This window comes from Protopterus annectens, chromosome 7.part0, assembly GCF_019279795.1.
Source record: "Protopterus annectens isolate FY-2018-M chromosome 7.part0, PAN1.0, whole genome shotgun sequence".
NCBI classification, from domain to species: domain Eukaryota; kingdom Metazoa; phylum Chordata; order Ceratodontiformes; family Protopteridae; genus Protopterus; species Protopterus annectens.
In genome coordinates, this window is record NC_056739.1 from 655,394,738 (window position 1) to 655,415,716 (window position 20,979).

The following is a 20,979-nucleotide window of genomic DNA, read 5'->3' on the forward strand; positions in this document are numbered from 1 at the left end:
CCTTTTTGTGGGTTCAAGTCAATTCTCTTATTGTTATAGATCCAATAAAATGTGCTGGAACAGGATAGTGGATGGAAATTTTAATAAAGAACACAAGTATTAAGTGCATTTGTCTCCATAAAAGCAAGACTTCATCAGAATAGCTAGCTACACTCAACAACCCTGTTTAAATATCTTGCCAAACAACACAACTGAATAAAATGCATTGTCTTGCACACATAAAAATTCACAAGGTAAATAGTGTATAATAAATATACATGCACAACACTTTTTCAAAAAAAGAATTATTCTCTAACATTTAAACCATTGTTAGGCGTGGGGTTGAATATCGATAGACCTGAAACAAATGGTGGTAGCCAGAAATTTGAGAAGGCTTGAATACTGCAGTACAACTATTTGTCTGATGATATCAAAAATATCATCAGAAAGAACTAGAACATATTTAAGATAAACCCACAGATTTTTTGGGTACTGGGTAATGAACTGGTATTTATTCACAAAACAGGTGTCAATTTCAAACAGTTGTTAGAATACAAAACTAGGATCAAGGAGGAAGACAGAAAGGGGCCTAACCCTTGGGGGCACTTTAGGCAGTGTGCATACCTCAGTAAGGAGATACAGTCCACATTAGAGAATATTATGAAAACGAATATCAGGTTTAAACCTGGGAACTGTGGCACTAGACGGTGATATAGCTTGCTATATGTGGCAAGTGTGCAAATTATTATGTGGACAAGACGGAACGGGCATTGAGGAGTAGAATCTACGAGAATATATATGACATAAATAACAAGAAGGACAGCTATGCCCTATATAAACATTCCTTAGTGTGTGAGGGGTTTAATAAATTTTGTTTTAGCATTTTGGATATTGTTGCGATAGACCACAAAGGGGATAACTGGAAAAATGTTTTGATGAAGAAAGAGATGCAGTAGCAATTGAGACTGGCTGCTAACTTTCCCCCAGGTCTAAATGAAGTAATCTCTATATCTCCTGTATTACAGGAAAAAGCTGATTAATGTTAGTCTCTCGCTTTTGTGGAGACAAAAGCACTTAATACTTGTGTTCTTAATTAAAATTTTTTCTATCCAGTATCCTGTTCCAGTACCTTTACTGGATTGGTTTCTGTTCCTGCTGGGACTGATTTTCTTGTGGCTCTTAATGTTGTAGCTTAGAAGCAGTATGTCTGTATCTTTCATACTGGATTTAAGCTATGTTTTAGTGACGGCTAAGATATGTGGGGAATAGTGTGATATGCAGACAAGTATATCTGTAATTTCATTATAAATACTACAAAGATTCAATGTTACCAGACTTAACCTTTTTGGGAGGACTTCTGCAAAGATGGTATGCCTGTGAATGAGAATTGGCTTGGCTGAAAAATTCCTTTTTAAAGGATTTATTATAGGAGGGATGGCTTATTTATTTATTTACTTCATTTGACGTTTGATTACAGGGAAAGTCCGACTGGGCAGAAAGAGCCCATTTTCAGTGTACGCCTTGGGAGAAAAGCTCAAGTACAAAATTAAAAATAATGTTTTGCAATAAAAATAATAGTCAACATTAACAAGAGAAGAAAAAGCACATTTACAATGTTCCCAAAAGGTCTTGTACACAAAATTTAGAAATAATGTTTTGCAAAAAAATCGTCAGCAATAACAAAGAAGAAAATGCACATCTACAGTGTTCCTATAACGTCATATACACAGTATTTGCATACATTGAGTACACAGATTATTACCACTGAAGATCTTATAACTGAAGGAGGGGATTTACCTGGCTGTTATGGTGCTTGGAAGAATGATGATGTTCCTGGAAGTGCATTGAATGTTCTATGTATAGTCAGGATTAGTTGTGTGGTCTGCTGGTTAAGTCTGTCTTTGTCTTTCAATAGTTTATTCTTGTAAGTTTCTTTTATTTAATTATTAATTTATTTTTATTTTACGTTTGTTGACTTGATTGTTCCGACTGAGCCAAGTAGCCCTTTTTTTCAGCAGAGGCCTGGGGAGAAAAGCTCCACATTATTAGTTATACAGAAGTAATAGATACAAAACTTCAGTATGTAAGCATGAATAGAAGCAATATGCAATACAAAACAATTTTTAACAAAACAGAAAAACTTACAACATATCTGCAGTTATTTTGATAATATATGAATCAGAAGAGAAGATGAGAGATGAACAAGTAAAGTGATACTTCATAGAGGTTACAGCTAATAAAACTGTAATTTATGTTATTGCCCAGATTAAGAGGCAAAAGACAGCTTACAGATAGAGTAAAGTAGGGTCTATAAGAGGAGAGGTAGTAGAGTGTCTTTGAAATAATAAGGTAGTTTAAGGAAGATGAGTGCAGTGGCAGGACCAGTTAGTTTTTAGGTATTCTCTGGTGGCTGTTTTGAATTGATTAGGATGTTTGAGAGACCTGATTTCTAGTGGCAGTTTGTTCCATGATATGGTAGGATTATAGCTATAGAGGTTGCATCCAATTTTGGTCTTAGGTTTATTTATTTGTAGCAGGTTTTGGTCAGAGCTACGCAGACACCTAGTGGGGAATATTGAGACATGAGAGGAGATAGGCTGGACTAGAAGGATTGCTGGTATAGAATTGAGTGAATTATCTGCAGTTGAGAGAGTAGGAGCTCGTGGGAGATTTCCAACCAGTTTAAGTATCTTAGCAAAAGACAATGATGAAATTTATAAGTTTGGTGTGCAGCAAATCTAGCAACCTTGTTGTAGGTTGATTCTAATTTAGCTAGGAGTTTGGAGGTGAGATTAGTGAGAATTTGAGAGCTATACAATAGGCTAAGTAGAAGGTACGCATAAGATAGGGTTACTTTTGCTTTGTTTGTTAGAAACTTTTTATTTTGATAAAGAAAGCCAAGTTTTTGGTGCACCTTTTTAATAAAGTTATTTATATGTAAGCCAAACTTAAGTTGGTCATCTATAATTACTCCTAAATGTTTTGGGCTAGCTTCAGCACTGATGGAAGTGTTACTGAGGGACAGTATAGAAAATGCTGGTTTAAGCTGGGTGATGTTTTTGGGAAGAAAGAGTAAGAGTTTTTTTTTTTTTTTTTAAGTTAAGAATAAGCTGGTTGTTACAGAGTCAGGATTTGACAGAGTTAAATGATGCTTGAGTAGCAGAGGTAAGGTCAGAGGGAATGTCAGTGATGGTAATGACTGTAGAGTCATCTGCATATTGTATAAGGGATGACTGGGGACATGAGGTATAGAGTAGATTTGTGAAGATATTAAAAAGTACTGGGCCAAGGATAGATCCTTGAGGGACACCCATTCTAACTGGGAGAGGAGGGAAGAGAGCTGAGAGCCATTGCACTGATTGTAAATGGTCAGTAGAAGTAGAGAAATTAAGGTTAGACAGTTTGGTCAGTAGAAGAGGGTGAGAGACTGTATCAAAGGCTTTAGAGTGGTCGAGGAATAGGCAAGAGAGAAGTTTATTGTTTTCTGTGGCCAGAGAAATAGTATTAATGAAGGATATTAGGGCAGTTGTAGTGCTATGTTTTGGGTGAAAGCCATGCTGGATGGGTGTGAACAAGTTTTCCTGTAGTAGGTATTGCATCACTGGCTTTTGTATGCATTTTTCCAATATTTTTGAGGGTGGTAAGAGGATCGTGATATGTCTGAAGTTTGTAATATCAGTGAAGTAACCTCCTTTATTTATAGGTAAGGTGTAGAATTCTTTCCATATAGAAAGGACTTTTGATTCAGAGACAGAGCAATTTATTAAGATAGATACAGGGATAGCAAGAGATTCAGCTGCTACAGCCAAGAAATAGGGAGGCAGATTGTCAGCAGATGAAGAGCAGAGTTTAAGTTTAGAGAGTAAGGGTTTAATATAGTTAGTAGGTACAGTTTTAAGGGAGAAATTGTTGGAAGAATTTAGAGTAGGAGAGGATTCGGAAGAGTTATTAGTATTGGTCGGAGGGGTAGGAATTTATCATCTTTGATATGGATTCAATAAAATAGGTATTGAATATGGCAACAGTTTCTTCTAGTGTGTTGTTTGGGCAGGGACTGGGAGAATAAGGGTTACCAGGATGCAAAATTTGATTTATATAGTTCCAATATTTTTTGGGATCTGATCTTTGGGTAGTGGGGGGGGGGTAAAATAGAAGTCTTTTTTTTTCTTTGTTAATGTGTTTTTGGTTAGATTTCTGAGTTCTTTATACTTTTGCAAATGAGTAGGAAGCTTAGTTTTCACCCACATTTTCCACATCCTGTCTCTAGTTTTTATTAAGGTGTGGGTAGCATTGGTTAACCATGGGGATATATTAGATTTGACCTAGACAGTGCTGAGAGGAGCAAGTGAGTTAAGGATGTTTAGGAAGCTAGAGTTGAATGAGTGGACAGCTTCATCAAGTGGGAGTAGGATTAGATGTGTCCAGTTAATTCAGGAGAGGAGGGCATTAAATGTCTCAGGACAGAAGGTGGAAAGTTTGCGACAGGTTATGTATCTGTGAGACCTAATGAAGTGAGGCGTGTATCTAAAGACTTTTACAGGGGAGTGATCACTTAGGGTTTTGGGTAGGGTCTCTGGATCATGGTATTTACAGGGATCAGAGACTAAAATCCAGTCAATACGAGAGCTAGGGTTATGTGATCTGTTCGTATGGGTGTGTGTTGAGATTAGTTGTATAAAACCATGTATGTTGATGCATGAAGTAGTGTTTGGTGCCTGAAGAGTTAGCCAGTTAATGTTTATGTCTCAGAGAAGGATGGTTTCATTGTGAATGTGTTTAGAAAGGTAAGAGAGAATGTTTTCTAGAAGGGTAATGTTGTCCTCTGGGGGAAGATAGATAGCTACAACAGTGATAGTAGTATAATTGTTAAATTTAAATTTAGCCATCAGGAGTTCAGTGGATGAAAAGGAGGGAGTAGGTTTGTTCAGATTTGAAGGGGTAAGATGGTTGGAGTAGACAATGGCCACTTCACCCCCGTTTTTCTTTTGTAGATCTAGTCTAAGTATATTATGTCCAGGAGGAAGCATGTCTCTGTCAGGATTGTGCAGCTTCAGCCAGGTTTCTGTCAGGGTGACTACATCAGGGCTGTTTTTAGCCATCCATGTATAGAATTCACTAATTTTGTTTAGGACACTTCGAGTATTCATAGAGTAAAATGATACCTGTTTTTTAGGAGGAGTAGTGCCAGCTGGGTTGGGAAAATTAACATTATTGGCTGAAGAGGGAGGGTTGGGCCCTGGGTTTGGATGACTATATATATATATATATATATATATATATATATATATATATACATATATATATATATATATATATATATATATATATATATATATATATATATGTGTGTGTGTGTGTGTGTGTGTGTGTGTGTAAGTGTATAAAACTGCTACTGTTAACTCTTATGTAACTATCCACATGTGGAGCTTTTCTCCCGGGCCTCTGCTGAACATTGACTTGTGTCCAGTCGGACTATCTCAGTTAACAAATGTAAAATAAATAAATAAATATCACCTGCTTGAAGAAGAGACTTGAGGAGGAAGTATTCTTTGTAGAATAGGTACTTTATTTTATCTTTAAGAAAGGTAGTAGGGTATGGTGGTATTTTGATTTTAGGCAGGATAGTATTCAGAGGGAAGACAGATGAGCAGATAGGGAAGAATTGCAGAGAGTGAGTAAATACATTGGCATGAGTATTTGTAGGATAAAGGTATGTTGGTGTTAGGTGGGATTTATAGGTGGTAAGAGTGTAAATAAGGCATAAGGGAGGTAAGAAGAGAAAGGTATGGATTGAGAAATGTGTGCTAGGAAGAGAGTCAGTAAATAAAAGAGAGGTAAAAATTAAAGTCTATAGGAAAGTGATAGAACAATTTGGAAGATGTCACCAGTAGGGGGAGTTTGGGTTGTGCCTGGGAACAGGAAGGGGTGGGTTTTGGGGCAGAGGTAAATATAGAGGAATGAGTATAAAAGAAATGATATGGGGGTGGGTGGGAATGGGGGTGGGTAGAGGAGCAGAGTGATCCCAAACATAGCCAGGGCAAACAGAGCAGGGCTACAACCTAGTCCGCAGTTCCTCACTGCTTTGAAAGTCAGATAATACTGAGGATGCTGGTAAGCCTGGAGAGCACTAGTTTGTTTTAGGGACAAGATTGTTTGTAATCACAGAGCTTAGAGGTGCAGGGGTCTTATTTGGGCAGTTAAGGAACCTGAGACTAAGTTAAATCTTGGCTATGGTAGCTATGATAGCTGGTGCTCTTGGTAACATGCTCTCAAGGAGGTCACTAATTTACAGATCAATTTAGCTGCAAAAAAGCTAATCAGTTTGTCTACTTTTTTGCTGGAGTTGGTCCTTATTTGTTTAGGGAGTGACTCGATCGTAGGTAGATCAGTAGTATCGGAGTATCACTGTTGGATGCTACTGGGAAGTAGCTGGGCAGAACTAGGAATGGGAAATAGAAGAGAGAGAATTAGTAGGTAAGCAGAGATAGAGAACAGTAAGGACAAGTGCTGAGGGGAAAAAAACAGAAAAACATGTGGACAGTAGAAACATAGCTTGTACAATAGAGTGCTTATCGTGGAGAACCTAACTAAAGTATACCACTGTACTTCCAGACTAGGAACATGTGAACGTTAGAAAAATAGGTTGTACAATAAAGTAGTTAGCCTGGAGTCCTAGCTAAAGTATACTAATGTACTTCCTGATTAGCCTAACATCAAGGGCAGGGATTATACTCGAAGCACAGTTATAATTCAAACACTTAAATTGTGGTCGCAGTGTTATATGTTTCTAACAAAGCTGATAAATGTCTTTCCTTGCTGCAGTATCAATATACAATTTGCAAGACCCACACTATTCCATAGAGTGTATACTGTTAATACAATCACGTAGCCAGCTTACAATGTACCATAAGCAACAATAAAAATGCCACAATTGTAAGTTGCCCAAGAGGGTCTAGGTTCACAGTTTGTTAATAGCAGTCTATGAAACCATGTGTCTAGACATACAGAATCATACAGTCTTATCCAATTCAGTTGATAACAAGTACAAAGTAAGCTACCAGCAATATTCTTTATGCACATTTTCAGTTAGTTTTGGTATAGACAGAAAACAGTAATTAACTTTTAGGAGTACAGTGGGTTTTTCTTCTAAATAATGTGTAATCTGAAATGTTCCTGAAGACTGGGGCAGATAGTTCCAGTTTGCTGGAGCTATTTTACTGAAGCTTTTCTCTCCTGATGAGACAAAATGGGAAGGTATAATATTAGAGTGTTGTCATCATGAGTGGTCAAAGAGTAAAGGAAGGGTGTGAGTTCTATTTAGTTTTCTGATGGCGTAACAGAAATTTTCATATGTTATTTTGAAGGTTAAGATAAATAGTAATAATGCAGAGCAAGCTGCAACAGGAAGTCATCTTCCATTTTGGAAGGTGGTTCAGTGATCAGGATGAGGAAAGAGGATCATAAAGCTACATGCCATAGAAAGGGTCTGGTAATTTCATGTTGAGTAAGGGGATTTTACATTGTGGTTCAACTCTAGTAATACATATATCTGTATGGGTTTTAAATGACAAAGTGGGATCCTTTGTTAGGCTGAGGCTTTTGTACTCTTGTACTGTTTATATGATAATTTTTAGGAGTCTGTATACAGAGAGGTTTGATTGTGGAAAGTTTCTTTTTGGTATCAAGCATTGTTGCAGTAGTTGTTGCACTTTATTTACTTACTTTATTTATTTTCATATGTTAACCAGGGTAGAACACTGATCTCAATGGACCATTTTCAGGCTTTGTTTGGGACAGCACAACAGATAGAAGGCTCCTTGTGACTGGCCTGCTCTAAGATACATCTGTCTGCACTGGGTTAGGACATTTCCACCTGACTATAAGGTACATTTCCCACCTGCCAATTGTGCTTAAGTGTCTTACGCTTCTAATTTTTTTTTATAACTATGTTAAGGCAGGAGGTATCTCTATGACTGCTCTTTCCTTGACTCTTCCTTTCAAAACACGTGTATCTCAGTAGGTACATTCTCTTTAGGGTGAGCCTACTCCATTAAAGTGATGGAACAACATACACTGCTTTACTGTCATACATTTATTAGTGTTGCCTCTTTTCTCCAGGCTCTCATTTCTGAACCAGACATGCTTTTTTGTACCTACCCTTTTTGAGCTCAGTGCTAGACACAGCCTTGACTGATTAACTCCCAAGCCAGTGGGAGTTGTGTCCCATTCCTAATTCTCCAGCCACCTCCAAGACCACTAATTATATTTGCTCTGATCTCCACCTATTGTCCCATCCTGAAGACACACCTCTTAAAAAGACACCACCACTGGAAGTCTTAACTCCCACTTACAACTTCCTGTACAAACACAGCACACATCCAATCAGTAAAAAGTTCCTCTTTCCACAACTTACCTTATTCTACTGCCTTCTTCTTTCGTCTTCACTACTCCCACCACCTACTACCAATATCAAACAACTTATAAAACACTTACACAACCAATCATCATATCACTATGTATTACCCCAACTTCTATAACTTCCTGAACAAAAATATACCACCACAACCTCCCCAGTAATCAGACCAAACCTATTTCCTAGTTCACCACTGTCAGGATCACTCTTCTATATGATTACTAAGGCTCAGAAACAATTTTTTCTCTGCCTAAAACACAAAAGACCTCATTCAGACTATCCTCCATAATCTTTATACTCCTTCTTTTGAGTACAATGGAACTTAACCCAGGTCCAATGAGTTTGTTTCCTCAACATTAGAACTACTCCTTTCCTATACTGGCCTGTGCCCTCCTCAATGCACGTAGCACCAAAACAAGCTAGACCTCATTAGTGCTTCTTTTTCCCAGCACAACCCAGACATTCTAGCAGTTACAGAATCCTGGGTTAAAAAAGGCTCCCCCAACTTCCAATACTTTCTAACTTTCTACAAGTATGTCAGTGATGCCATACCAGGCAAATGATTATGTGGATGCTCTCTTATGTACAAAAATAACCTAAACCCAAAAGTCATTATCCAAGGATACTTCACCTCAGACTACAGTCATAACTGGATTCTCCTAAAATTTCCAATTCAAAAAGGCAAACCACTACTTTTCAGTACAGCCTCTCTACCACCCCCTGCTAGTAACCATTTGAAATGTTGGGACCCGCAATTTTTGACACTCACTTTTCTCTTGCTTTTTCAGTCTTTTTTTTTTTTGGCTTGTTGGGACTCTGCATTTCAAGTGTCAACATTTCAATAGAGAGCCCCCCCTACACTTCCCTAAATAAATTTGAATCACTCATTACTAACATCCTTAATAATTAGCCCAAAAATTGTAAGATAATCATTCTAGGTGACTTCAATATTAATTATCTTAGCCATCTTTCATCTGACATGGGTACTTTCCTAGCAGACCTAGGTCTCCTTCAACTCATAAAAGAGCCAACAAGACCTTATCTGAGGTTCACCAAACACTCCACTCTCAGCCTGATTATTACAAGGATACAAAACTCCATTGCCAACATAAACATTCTGCCACCATTGCTAATGGACCACTGACCAATCACCTTTAAAGTTGCCAACCATCCTATAGCCACCAATATTAAAAGCATCTGAAAACCCATGAGTAGCAGAAATAGAGAATCTCAGACCCTTTCTTACAGCCCACAACTAGGACCATATACCCCTAACTGACCCTAATATAGCAGATGTAAGCCTGATCAACTTTCACCTCCAGCTGCATGACAAATTCTTTCCACTTATTCACAGGCTTTATAAACTCACCAAAACTGAATGGCTATCCACATCAACTTAAACATCTTTTTACTCTAAATGATGAAGCATGGCAAAAATGTGAACAGATCCCAACTCACAGCTGCACCTCCTTTATAGTCTTGTGCAACCTAGTCAAGAAGTCCATCAGAAGGCACAAAAGAAATCTCTAAACAAAGAAACACATTATCCTTTTACACTCCTCAAACCCTTTTGAAAAGAGGTTAGCCTACTTAAAAGAAAAAATTTCCTCATGGTATCCTGTTTACAAACACCATTCTATGCAGTATGGTAACATTTCTCCAGAGAATTTCCTTAAAGAATTTAACAGTCTCCCATCAATAAATTCCACACCTCCTAAAGATCATGCATTTCCACCTCACTCCAATTAGTCCTCTTTTTCCACTTCAGATGCATATGTCCCAAAGAAGCCTCTATTTTGCTTGAAAATATTTCCACTGACACCCCTCCTGGATCTGACAACATAACCCCCTAGTTCATATATAACTGCAGAGAGCATCTATGCCTTTGTCTCATCCACATATATAATCTATGTCTCTGGCAAAACATCATGCCACAGATTTGTAAAACGGCACTAATTACCCCCCCCCCCCCAAAAGCACACCAACTCAAAAATACCTCTCAGTTCCATCCAATATCCATCCTTCCAATTCTGGACAAACTTCTTGGAAAGATAGTCTACACCCACCTCTACCTCTATATTCAAACAAAATAGCATCATAAAGCTCAACAATAAATAATGACCATGATGATACACATCACTTTAAATTTCTAGCAATAGAATACCTTTCAATGAGAGACTGAAGGGCCATAGAAATGAAATGGAGGTCAGTGAGGTAAAATGGATAGTAAGGATGAGAGCTGATGTAGGTAAAGGTTTGAATGATAAGGTTTCATTGAAACCAATATTGAAAGCGAGACCCCTATTTAGGTAAATATAAGTCACCATTTCAAAGGAACAGGTGTATGGTTGTTAGTATATATTTTATATATTCTTTATATATTCTATTTCTTTTTTTATTATAATGTTTATTTTTTATGTAAACATTTTTATTTATATGTGTATAGTATGTTTTAAATATGTATCTTTACATAATGTTGTTATTGTTGAGCTTTATGATGCTATTTTTTATATGAGAATTGTAATTGAGTAGATTAATAAATACATTTTTACTAATATTAATCATGCAGAATCATTAAAGCTGTTTCTCTTTAAGTCATTGATTGATTTGTTTGAATGATGGGAGTGGTTTTGTAGCCTGTTATCTAAGCTTGCTTAACTATGGAATTGTTAACGCCTGATGAAGTAGTTGTAAAAATTGTGAAAGTGCTTACGTTTTTGTTCATAGGTTCATAGATTAGTACTAAGCTAACTGCCCTTGCGAGCCATTTTAAGCCTAGCCAATTGTCCCTTGTGAGACTCTAATCCAACACCTTAACCATTAGGCCACCCTCCCAACTTTTTTTTTAAATAAATTATATATATATATATAATAAAATCCACAAGGGACAATTGGCTAGGCTTAAAATGGCTCACAAGGGCAGTTAGCTTAGTACTAATCTATGAACCTATGAACAAAAACGTAAGTGCTTTCACAATTTTTACAACTACTTCATCAGGCGTTAACAATTCCACAGTTAAGCAAGCTTAGATAAGAGGCTACAAAACCACTCCCATCATTCAAACAAATCTATCCCTTGTGAGACTCAAACCCTGCACCTTGTATTTGTAAGGCAAACACCTCTAACTATTAAGCCACCCTCCCAACACTTTAAAAAAATACAAGCAATTCTGCAAATCAAGTTAATGTTCTTGTACTTCATTTTGCTTTTCCCGGTTAGGGGTCGCCACAGCGAAGCTCCGGTCCGCTAATGATTGGAAGCAGATTTTTATGGTGCCGAGGTGCCAGCTCGATGCCCAACCTTCAAGGAAGGCACACCCATTCACGCATGTCTTTCGAATGCCACTCGACCATGGGGAGGACATGCAGACTCCACACAGAAGGCGCTCCAGCCGAAAATCGAACGGGAGAACCTCTTGCTGTGAGGCGACAATGCTACCACTGCACCTGTTTTTACAGACCTGGCTCTGGCATTGTATTGCTTTGTCTATTTTTGTCTGTTTCAAATTGTTTCTTTTTTAGGCAGAGCATTCATCTCATAGTATTTGTGGCTTTTTGAATTTGAAATTTATGTCAGTCCAGACACTGCTTTCTGGTTTAAAAATTTCTTTACTGATAGACACTTTCAGAGTTAAAACAGGTTCCTCTCAATTAGAATCTGCACCTATTACCAAAGTTGAACCTCAAGGATCCTCTTCTCCATATTCATTAACAAACCTCCATGTGACCTTCCCCATCTCCCACTTATCATCTATGCTGATGGCATGGTTATTTAACAAGCAGGTCACTCTCACATCAACATTCAGTGCCAACTCCAGTCAGATTTACCTGAGCTCCACTAATGGCTCATAAACCATAAACTACTTATCAATTCCACCAAGACCAAAACTATGTTTTTTGAAAATTCACAAAACACCTAACTCTTTAACTATCTTTGACCTATGCAACCATGCCAGAGAGACAACTTCCACCTTCAAATACTTATGATTATTGCTTGATCAGTCAGTAAACTTCCATCTCCACAGAGACAAAGTGAGATCCAAAATAAATTCCCTCCGTATCCAGGCCAAAAAGATCTCCTCTTCTCTATCTTTACCAGCGAGAACAGTCAAGGGCAAAGGAGTTCTCCTTTTTCAGCTAGTATACAGGCTCTCAATTTTGCTTCTGCTTCCAAGAAAAACATTGCCACACTCCAAACAATCTTTAACAGCATCTGTCAATTCATTATAAACTCATCTTTCTGTGAGCATCACTGTATCACCATAGAAAAAGAAAATGGCTACCCATAAAACAAAGATCTAAACTACTTTTAGGATTCTAAATCTACAAATTACTCTAGTTCCACACATTTATTCCCCTTGTAGATAGACTTCTTGAAAACACCTCCTCATACAACTCGAGACACTACCCCACAAGCCACTCCAACTCTCATTACCCCATAAACCAAACTCCACAGCACCGCACATAATGTCTCCTCCTTGATTCCCACTTTTTAGCCAGCTCTCCCCATCTGCAGTAAGAAAATCAATACTTATTACAAATCAGAATGCAACTGAAAAAACACCTCTTCCTCAAAGCCATATATTCCTGCTTTTCAGAGGACATGTCACTTAACCTATTTCCTTTCCAAGTCTCTTCTCCTCTCTCAAGATTCACTGAAGACTGACACACTTTAGAAACTAATGTATATTTTTCACATTATACTCTGCTTGGTTATAGACTGCATGGTGCCTGTTCACTGAAATATATATACACATTTTTTTCTATGCAATTAGTCTGAAGTGCTTTATTATTGCTTACATTTATGTACTTTTTTGTTTGTGAAATGGTTTATATTTCACCCTAGTTCAGCCTAAGACTGGTCAATATTGATCAGTGCACTACCATGGTAAACAAATATAAATAAAAAATTAAATCTGATGACTTTTCTAAGACTCATAAAAGTACAACTTTATTACACTTGATTTGGTTTAGCAGCCTTAAACTACCAATATTCTCTTTGGAGCATTGACTCAAAGTGCGGATTTCATGAAGAACAACTTGTTTAGGCAGGTGTTGTGGGCCAGTCTGGAATCTGTAGTGATTACTCTTGTGAGAGAAAAGTAGTTGTTTCTATTTCCTTAGAATCATTTGGTTCTCCCATGGTTGTTTTCTGGTTGATTCTTTTGTTTTGATTATGTTAGTTGCTGTTTATTGCAAGACTGTGCACTGAGCTGTTCAACAGGCAGTGATGTGTTAGTTGTAGCTGAATAGTGAGTAGTGAGGACAATTTCATTTTTACTTTCAAGCAGTATTCCTAAACCACAATTTATTGCCCTAGTTGACAGTTGTCTCTGTTATGTCCAGGGCAGCATTAGTTCATGCTTATCATTGTTTGGCTGCTAAATTTGCTTTTATTTGTGCTGGTAACATCAATACACGATGTGGCTTTGTTTACATCACTGATATGTATGGTTATGGAAGTACTACACAGGCCATCCCATAGCTCCTTGTACACATAGCCAACTAATACTCGAACTTCTAGTCAATATGGATGGTTAATAGATTTGCTCCTCTTCTCTTACCAGCTTCCAATCAATTGATATCCTAATGCAGTAGACTAAATGCTCACTGATATGAACTACATATCACAAAAATGTCTGTCTGTGAGAAGTGCAAACACCTAGCTAATATGTAGACATCCCCCTCACAAATAAAAATGCAGAGTAAGCATCACATAGTCACACCATTATCTTGACCACTGACACATTTTCAAACAGAACATACAAAAATGTCACATTCTGATGCTGTGAAGAAATCCTTGCCAAAGCCTGCTAGAACCTGTAAGAATAGGCCTCAGTAGAACTCCTTCATCTCACCTATTCCATGCATGCATACCTATGTTAGCAAGTCACCAACAGCAAATTTGCTTCTACTGAAGTAATCCTAAACTAGCATCTGACAAGGACCAGACTGTACAAGTCCAAGATCATTGTCAGCTTCCCTTTAGGTTAAAGTTCACAGATATTACGAGGGTTCAAAACCATTTCCCAAGAAAAATATGACAATGATATGGTAATGCTCCATGGGTAACCATTTTAAATGTCAAGATCCGCTACAGCAGGTCCTGAAACATGGAGACTAAATTGCCAAAGTGCAGAATTATATCTGCCAAGTCCAAGATGGTCATTTCTTGGAATATTCCCTTTTGTCCCAGGTATGTGAAGTTGGAGATGGTGTATGTATATATATATATATATATATATATATATATATATATATATATGGTTCCCATTCAGAAGCCTGAAACATCATAAGCCTGAAAATCAAAATCCTGAAACCAAAAGCCTGAAAATTCAGAATCCTGAAAACTCAAAATCCTGAAAGCCCAAAATCCTGAAAGACCAAAATCCTGAAACTCAAAATCCTGAAAACACAAAATAGACATACTGATGTCATTGTGGCTTTGCTATTGTTAGCCCTGTGGTGTTAGGTCATGCGTTGGGGTCAGGTAAGTGTGCGGTTGGTTTTATTTTAGGGTTAGGGGCGGTTTAAGTGAGTTAGAGTTAGGGCGCAGGTTAGGCATGTATGCAATAGTGACAGATATTGGGGTTAGGGGCGGTTTAAGTGAGTTAGGGTTAGGGCGCGGGTCAGGTGAGTGTGCGATAGTGACAGACCTTAGGGTTAGGGTTAGGGTCAGGGTCAGTTGGTAGATATTAGTGTCTTTATAGTGACATATTAGCATTATTTGTGTTTTCAGGATTTTGAGTTTCAGGATTTTGGTCTTTCAGGATTTTGGGCTTTCAGGATTTTGAGTTTTCAGGATTCTGAATTTTCAGGCTTTTGGTTTCAGGATTTTGATTTTCAGGCTTATGATGTTTCAGGCTTCTGAATGGGAACCATATATATATATATATATATATATATATATATATATATATATATATATATATATATACATACACACACACACACACACACACACACACACACACACACACACGTGTGTGTGTGTGTGTGTGTGTGTGTGTGTGTGTGTGTGTGTGTGAGAGAGTTCAGGGGTGTGGGGGGCTTGCCCCCCCACACACACGCACATCGGAGCTTGCAGGGGGGCTTGCTTCCCCTTACAAAAAAAAAAGCTTTAAAGGAGAAGAGCAATTTGTAAAATTCACTTCTCCTGGATTTTCTGTCTTTTTCGGTGTGTCAGCATTCAGCATTTAGAGTGACAACATTTCAAAAGAGAGATGTTCCATATGGGAATGAAGGAGTTGAGATCCAAAAGCCTGTGGGATAGTCAAACATACATGGTGGAACTTCTGATGCATGTGACAGATGCAGGTAAGACTCTGGTCCTGAATGAAAGTCTTCCTTCACTAAGAAGGAGTAAATAGAAGTTAACTGGCATTAACAATTAGCTTAATAGTTGGTGTCATTCTGGGGACATCCAGTATGTATTAGCCTAGGATGAGATGCTCTTTAATCTTTCTTGTTTTGCAAGGGATAGCTTGCATCTCATTCAAGGGTTTCCATTTACTGGCAAAAGCCTTTGCTGCTTCCATAATGCCCTTTTTCCTGAAATAGAAAATTCATGTCAACCTAACTTGAACACATTAAAGGGTGTCTTGTCAGTGCCAGGAGTCTCATAAACAAACTGCCCAATCTTAAGACACTCATGCATCTGCAGCATGTTTACATATATGTAGTTACAGATAATTGTTTAAATTTAAATAAAGGACTCCGTCCATAACTTGGTTTCACACCTAGCATGCCCTTAGGCCTGATGGAAACTGAAGTGGTGTCTTCCTGTTTGTTATAAACATACATCATCTACACTGATACCCAGAGGCCCCAGAACATCATGTTATCAGGGACAAGACAAGCCCACGGAACATCTCCTTAAATTGTTTAACCTAAGCTTAGAAACAGGTTATGTTCCTGAAGCCTGGTGCACTGCTATAGTGATGCCCCTTAATTGGAAAAATGAGATTACAAAAATTGGATTACAGTCCATTCATCCTTACGAGCCTGATCTGCAGTGATACGGCATGCATCATTACCAGTCTCATTAATTATGCTATGCTCAGGCCCAAACTGTGGGAGCCACTGCCTCCTGAAATTAGGGGCTCATCCTCGTACGCCAAGATCCATTCTCTGCTGAAATCACATTTAATGAATCAAGCAAAGTGTACCTGTTATACCTCAGGTCATATGAGGTAAGTATACTTCTTCACTCTAACTCAACCACTAAGATCCCTTGCTTCTTTTGAAATCTGTAATTTATTATACTCAAATTTCTCAAATGCTTTAAAACATTTGTACATATTGTCACACTGCTCAACTGTCCAGATTTTTGACTCATATTTTTGGTATGTTCCTCATAAAATTTGTGTTTTTTCTGGCAAATCACCAAGGATTGAAGTCACTAGATAATGACACACATTTGAGTTTCAGACTTGCTATTCTTCAGAAAATGCATGCTAACACAAAATCTTTTAGATTAGCAACTTTCTAGGTTTCTAAGAGCAATATTTAAAATCTATCCATATTTTTGGGCCTTTGTCCCTCTATTAGTTTAGGCTTTGTCCAGACTTCTTACATTAAGAGAGTGAGCAGTATGCGTATTGTAATGAATACACTGGATATGGCGTGTATCCAAAGCATTACTCTACCATTGTACTGTATTATTGTCATATTATCGTACTCTTGTCTGTTTTGTATGTCTGGTCAGCTTTTAACCCAATATTCAGACTGAAATCAGTCTTAACTGATCAGTGCTCTAACCTGGTAAACAAATTTAAATAAATAATAAATATTAATAATATCATTACGCATGACCTGCTGTAACAATTTGGCCTTGTCAAAATAGCTGGTTTAATATTGTTAATGTCTTCAAGATGCTCCCACGATCTGTTCTCAGTGGCCATGCTTTTCATGCACCTTATCGTGATCTGGCCAAAGCATTCAATACCATACCATGGCAGAATTGTAAAGGAAACTCTTAGCCTTAAACATAGATTTATATCTGGTAAAATAGAGAGCCAGCTGTTGGAAAGGCAGAGCCTACACAGTCCATGTGGCAAGTGACCCTTGAAATAGTGCTAGGTTAGCTAGTGGAGTCCTTCACAGGTCTATACTGGGTCCTTTCCTATTTAATATATACTTTGCTCGTATCAAAATGGATAACCAGGATGTCTAGTAATTCAAATATGAAGACAACTGTAAACTGGGTGTAACTTGGAAAATTCCCTCAGATGTCTATACCCTTCAGAAAGGACTTACCCTAGTTAATACCTCGTGTACAGATAGATAAAGGGAATGATAAAAAAATGTAGCACTGCCTCTTTTGGAAAACAGCCTTTACATAGAACATACATATAGACAACTCTCTCTTACAAAATGAAAATGTAGACAGGGACCTGGGTACTTGGGTTGATAGTTCCATGTCCTTTGATTGTCACATGGCAACTGTTAGTTAGGGCATCTTTCTTCTTACGAAACTAATAGCCAAAGGTATTTTGTCTACTTCCAAAGATGTTATCATTCCCCTAGATTGAGCACTGATCAGGCCTATTATAGAGTACAGCCCTGTCTTTTGTTTAGGCCTCACTTGACATATCAACAAACTTGAAAAGTCCCATCTATTTCTAACTAAAAAGATCTCTGGTTTCAAGAACCTCAGCTACCAGGAGAGGCTGTGTCTTATAGGCTCCTGAGGGATGATCTTTGCCTCACTTACCAGACCATTTTCCTTGACCTCCTGTATTGCAGTAAGTCAAACAACTCAACTAACACTAAAATCAGAGACCTGAACTTTCATCAGCAAATAAACAGAATGTGATGCAGAAATAGATTTATCACCCAGCACCTTCCACTTCTCTGCAGGAAATTTACTATGCAGCTTAAGTAATGCAATTCATTTTCTTCATTTAGACAAAATCAGGACGACTGAATGGGTACTTTCAATTTTACCCTGGGACTAACTCTTCTCTTCCACCTTGAGAAAGGAGGTAAGGCCTGAGAGTTGGTACTAATAAAGTGTACATGGTCATTAGACTAAACTATTCTTGGAAACTCTTAAAAGTACTATAACAGCAGAGTTGACATTTTCAAATACTTGCATCCACAGTGATGAATACTGAAGCATTTTTTTACAAGCAACAGATTAGCACTATAACTAAAAATGCAACTATATGAAATAACAACTACAACTAAAACACAACTGCAAGTTACATTATGTAACAGAATCAGAATATAGCAGACACAGTAACAGTTCAATGAGATAGGCAGGAAGATAGAAGGGAGGAAAGAGTAAAGCAAGAGTGGAAGGAAAGGGGACAAAGGATGTGGGAAACCTCACTGGTAGAGTAACAGGGTATAGAATGCAATGTAGTATGAAGGACAGGGTGTAGTATGCAATGTAGTATGAAGGATAGAGTGTAGTATGCAATGTAGTATGAAGGACAGGGTGTAGTATGCAATGTAGTATGAAGAACAGAGTGTAGTATGCAATGTAGTATGAAGGGCAGGGTGTAGTATGCAATGTAGTATGAAGGATAGAGTGTAGTATGCAATGTAGTATGAAGGACAGGGTGTAGTATGCAATGTAGTATGAAGAACAGGGTGTAGTATGCAATGTAGTATGAAGGACAGGGTGTAGTATGCAATGTAGTATGAAGAACAGGGTGTAGTATGCAATGTAGTATGAAGGGCAGGGTGTAGTATGCAATGTAGTATGAAGGATAGAGTGTAGTATGCAATGTAGTATGAAGGACAGGGTGTAGTATGCAATGTAGTATGAAGAACAGAGTGTAGTATGCAATGTAGTATGAAGAACAGGGTGTAGTATGCAATGTAGTATGAAGGGCAGGGTGTAGTATGCAATGTAGTATGAAAGATTTAGTGTAGTATGCAATGTAGTATGAAGGACAGGGTGTAGTATGCAATGTAGTATGAAGGTCAGGGTGTAGTATGCAATGTAGTGTGAAGGATAGAGTGTAGTATGCAATGTAGTATGAAGGACAGGGTGTAGTATGCAATGTAGTATGAAGGACAGGGTGTAGTATGCAATGTAGTATGAAGGGCAGGGTGTAGTATGCAATGTAATATGAAGGATAGAGTGTAGTATGCAATGTAGTATGAAGGACAGGGTGTAGTATGCAATGTAGTATGAAGAACAGAGTGTAGTATGCAATGTAATATGAAGAACAGGGTGTAGTATGCAATGTAGTATGAAGGAAGTGAATGAATTTAGAATATGGTACTGATTGTGCAGAATTTACAGGAAAGAGTCTGATAAAAATCTGCCCTTAGAAATCTGCAGTGGCTAGAATTTTATCACCAAATATTAATACCTCAAGACCTAAGCTGCACTGTACTGATGCTGTTCTTTAAAAAGATTTGCCTGACGCATGTAATTAATGTGTTTTGTCATGGTTACAGTCGGGTATGCCTGCAAATAGGTATGAATGAAGGCAGGGTTACAGACAAAATTAAGGTTCAAAAAAGAAATAGGAGTGATAGATCCTTATGGTGAATGCACTAAACTCATTTTAATAAACATATAGCATTTTAGTCCTGCCATAGCTTTGCATAATTAACATAAATTTAATGGAAATACTTCTGTTTTTCAGATGAAGGAAGATGTTCATATTTCCATGAATTGAAGGCATGATTACAGTAATTATAGAACTTGCTCTGCAGTTTCATACTTGTGTTATTTAAATGGAGAAAAAGCAGTATGCTTACAAGAAAAGCTCTGACTTGGGAACAAGATGTGAATATTTATTAAAGCAAAGAAATGCATGATATTATGATTAATGTTCTTCATTAGCCTGTCATGTTGGCTGCAGTATTTAATGAATGGGCATGTTTAGTTATTTTAGAAGCTCGGCTTCAGTTAAATGTGTTTAGTAATTAAGTTATTAATCGTTCTTTTTGCACACAATGAACCATAAGGACCATCTGATTATTTTAAGTCTTATCCCTCAAAAGGACTATTTCATTTTTATATGTTAGGGATGTTATTATGAAATGTAATTTATGTATTTTAGTTCATTTATGAGTTTTGAATTTTTTTATAAGTTCTGTTTGTTTTTGTCAAATAAATATAAAGAATAAACCATATAATGGCACAGTAGGCACCCATTTAGTATACATGAACTTTTGCTACATTTATGATAATATGACAACTATTTAATAAACACCCAAAAGCAAAACACATCATCGACTGGGACTTAAACTTTTATATCCTGGCCATGTGTCTGTATGTTTGCATTTTTATTTAATAAATATAACTGTGTGCAGTCATTCACACAGGTCATGATTTTGTGTAATGAAAGTTTAAGTCATTCGCATTGCCATTACAACTCCTGTAACATGAAAATCATCCTCTGTTCTTTGTCACCCTTGCTAACAACATAATCACCACACACTGTCTCTTGGTTTACAGTCTTATAACTGCAAAGCTAATCAGCAGCTGTGCATTGGATGATGGATATATCTCACTGACATAACCAGGGATAGTAGGATGTGATGTTCTAGCTTTGTTGTTAAGTCACATGCGGCAGTACTTAATGCTTCATTTAGTATACTCATCACTATACATCCAT

At 37.5% G+C, this 20,979-nt stretch overlaps 1 long non-coding RNA gene across 2 annotated transcripts in view; it reads left to right on the top strand.

Annotated features, from left to right (window-relative positions):
• Positions 1-20,588, top strand: part of LOC122805835 — a 54,593-nt gene extending 34,005 nt beyond the window's left edge. Inside the window, exons 1-2 of one of the 2 annotated variants that reach the window (XR_006365464.1) lie at positions 18,310-18,378; positions 20,002-20,588. This is a non-coding gene — a long non-coding RNA (uncharacterized LOC122805835). Of the gene's footprint in view, positions 1-18,309; positions 18,379-20,001 lie in introns of those variants that run through there. The other variant, XR_006365465.1, reaches the window with a different exon arrangement.
• Positions 20,589-20,979: the final 391 nt, after the last annotated feature.